A 4,061-nucleotide genomic window follows, 5' to 3' on the forward strand; every position below is an offset into this window, starting at 1 on the left:
CTTTTAGACTTTGTGGTTTGTCTTTTGACATTATTTATGGAGCCTTTAACTGTGTAGGAATGACTCATTCATAAAACTAAGATCATGACATTTGGTCCCATCACTTCATGGCAAATAGAAGGTGAAAAAATGGAAGCAGTGGAAGATTTTATTTTGGGGGGCTCCAAAATCACTGCAGATAGTGACTGCAGCCATCAAATTAAAAGACACCTTCTTCTTGGAAAGAAAGCTATGACAAACCTAGACAGCGTATTAAAAAGCAGAGACATCACTTTGCTGACAAAAGTACGAATACTCAAAGCTACAGTTTTTCCAGTAGTCATGTATGGATGTGAGAATTGGGCCACAAAGAAGGTTGAGTGCCAAAGAATTGATGCTTTCAAACTGTGGTGCTGGTGAAGACTCTTGAGAGTCCCTTGGACTGCAAGGAGATCAAACCAGTCAGTCCTAAAGGAAATCAACCGTGAGTATTCACTGGAAGGACTGATGTTGAAGCTGAAACTCCAATGCTTTGGGCACCTGATGTGAAGAGCTGACTCATTGGAAAAGACTGTGATGCTGGGAAAGACTGAAGGCAAAAGAAGAAGGGGGTGACAGAGGGTGAGCTGTTTAGATAGCATCACCAACTCAACAGACATGAATTTGGGCAAACTATGGGAGAGAGTGGAGGACAGAGGAGCCTGGCACACTACAGTCCATGAGGTCACAAAGAGTCAGACATGACTTAGCAACTGAATGACAACAACAATTACATTTTAATGACTTCAGTTCAATTCAGTTCAATTCAGTCGCTCAGTCATGTCCGACTCTGCGACTCCATGAATCGCAGCACGACAGGCCTCCCTGTCCATCACCAACTCCCAGAGTTTACCCAAACTCATATCCATTGAGTTGGTGATGCCATCCAGCCATCTCACCCTCTGTCGTCCCCTTCTCCTCCTACCCTCAATCTTTCCCATCATCAGGGTCTTTTCAAATGAGTCAGCTCTTCACATCAGGTGGCCAAAGTATTGGAGTTTCAGCTTCAGCATCAGTCCTTCCAATGAACACCCAGGACTGATCTTCTTTAGGATGGACTGGTTGGATCTCCTTGCAGCCCAAGGGACTCTCAAGAGTCTTCTCAAATTTCACAGTTCAAAAGCATCAATTCTTCTGCACTCAGCTTTCTTTATAGTCCAACACTCACATCCATACATGACCACTGGAAAAACCATAGCCTTGACTAGACGAAACTTTGTTGACAAAGTAATGTCTCTGCTTTTTAATATACTGTCTAGGTTGGTCATAACTTTCCTTCCAAGGAGTAAGCATCTTTTAATTTCATGGCCACAATCACCATCTGCAGTGATTTTGGAGCCCCCCAAAATAAAGTCAGCCACTGTTTCCACTGTTTCCCCATCTATTTGACATGAAGTGATGGGACATGATGCCATGATCTTAGTTTTCTGAATGTTGAACTTTAAGCCAGCATTTTCACTCTCCTCTTTCACTTTCATCAAAAGACCCTTTAGTTCTTCTTTACTTTCTGCCATAAAGGTGGTGTCATCCTGCATATCTGAGGTTATTGGTATTTCTCCCTGCAATCTTGATTCCAGCTTGTGCTTCATCCAGCCCAGCGTTTCTCATGACATACTCTGCATATAAGTTAAATAAGCATGGTGATGATATACAGCCTTGATGTACTCCTTTTCCTATTTGGAACCAGTCTGTTGTTCCATGTCCAGTTCTAACTGCTGCTTCCTGACCTGCTTATAGGTTTCTCAAGAGGCAGGTCAGGTGGTCTGGTATTCCCATCTCTTTCAGAATTTTCCACAGTTTATTGTGATTCACACAGTCAAAGGCTTTGGCATAGTCAATAAAGCAGAAATAGATGTTTTTCTGGAACTCTCTTGCTTTTTCAATGATCGAGTGGATGTTGGCAATTTGATCTCTGGTTCCTCTGCCTTTTCTAAATCAGCTTGAACATCTGGATGTTCATGATTCACTTACTGTTGAAACCTGGCTTGGAGAATTTTGAGCATTACTTCGCTATCGTGTGAAATGAGTGCAATTGTGTGACAGTTTGAGCATTCTTTGAAATTGCCTTTCTTTGGGATTGAAATGAAAACTGACATTTTCCAGTCCTGTGGTCCCTGCTGAGTTTTCCAAATTTGCTGGCATATTGAGTGCAGCACATTCACAGCATCATCTTTAGGATTTGAAATAGTTCAACTGGAATTCCATCACCTCCACTAGCTTTGTTCATAATGATGCTTCCTAAGGGAGGCTTGGTGTGCTGCGATTCATAGGGTCGCAAAGAGTCAGACACGACTGAGCCACTGAACTGAACTGAACTGAAGGCCCACTTGACTTCAAGTTCCAGAATGTTTGGTTCTAGGTGAATGATCATACCATCATGATTATCTGGGTCGTGAAGATCTTTTTTGTATAGTTCTTCTGTGTATGCTTGCCACCTCTTCTTAATATCTTTTGCTTCTGTTAGGTCCATACCATTTCTGTCCTTTATTGAGCCCATATTTGCATGAAATGTTCCCTTGGTATCTCTAAAATTCTTGAAGAGCTCTCTAGTCTTTCCCATTTCATTGTTTTCCTCTATTTCTTTGCATTGAGGAAGGCTTTCTTATCTCTCCTTGCTATTCTTTGGAACTCTGCATTCAAATGGGTGTATCTTTCCTTTTCTCCTCTGCTTTTCATTTCTCTTCTCACAGCTATTTGTAAGGCCTCCTCAGACAGCCATTTTATTTTTTTGCATTTCCTTTTCTTGGGGATGGTCTTGATTCCTGTCTCCTGTACAATGTCATGAACCTCTGTCCATCGTTCATCAGGCACTCTGTCTATCAGATCTAGTCCCTTAAATCTATTTCTCACTTCCATTGTATAATCACAAGGGATTTGATTTAGGTCATACCCGAATGGTCTAGTGGGTTTCCCCACTTTCTTCACTTTAAGTCTGAATTTGGCAATGAGGAGTTCATGATCTGAGCCACAGTCAGCTCCCGGTCTTGTTTTTGCCAACTGTATAGAGTTTCTCTATTTTGGTTGCAAAGAATATAATCAATCTGATTTTGGTGATGACTATCTGGTGATGTCCATGTGTACAATTTATCATTTGTGGGTTTTTTATTGTGGTAAAATACACATAGCATAACATTCACCATTAGTGACATTTAGTACATTAACAAGTATGAACAATCGTCATCATTATCTAGTTCCAGTATATTTTTTATGATTATAAAAGAGACCCCATACTCATTAAGCAGTGACTCCCTGTTCTCCCCTGATACAGGCCCTGGGAACTACTAATCTGCTTTCTGTATTTATGAATGTGCCCATTCTGTATATTCCATGTGACTGGAACTATATACTATATGCCCTTTTGTGACTGTCATCTTTCACTTAGCAAGTTTTCAAGGTTCATCCATGTTACAAGTATCAGTACTTCATTCCTTTTTATGGCCGAATAATATTTATTTGTATGAGTATACCACATTATGCTTATTCATTCACCAGATTAACATTTGAACTGTTTCTACATTTTGGCTATTGTGAACAGTGCTATTATGAACACTGCCCTACAATTATCCGTTTGAGTGTCTGTTTTCAAATTTTGGGGTATATTCCTAAGAGTGGAATTGCTGGGTCATATGGAAATTCTTTGCGTATCTTTTTGTGGGACTCCTGAAATGTCTTCCTCAACAGCTACACCAATTTACAATCCTACCAGCAATGTATGAGGGATCTAATTTCTCTACATCCTCACCAACACTTGCTATTTTCCTTTTTTTTTTTTTTTTTTTGCTATTTTCCATTTTAAAAAATTATTTTGATTGCCATTCTAGGGAGTGTCAGTGGTGTCTCATTATTGTTTTGACTTGTATTTCCTTAATGGCTAATCATGTTGAGCATCTTATTCTTGTTGGCCATTTTAATATCTTCTTTGGAGAAATGTCTATCAAAGTCCTTTGCCCATTGTAAAGATGAATTGTCATAGCTCTTTATATATGCTGGAAGATCAGATTTCTACTTTGTTGCATTTTAAATCTTAAGTAGTGTAACAGTGT

The sequence above is a fragment of the Muntiacus reevesi genome, chromosome 7 (genome assembly GCF_963930625.1).
Source record: "Muntiacus reevesi chromosome 7, mMunRee1.1, whole genome shotgun sequence".
Taxonomy (NCBI): Eukaryota; Metazoa; Chordata; class Mammalia; order Artiodactyla; family Cervidae; genus Muntiacus; species Muntiacus reevesi.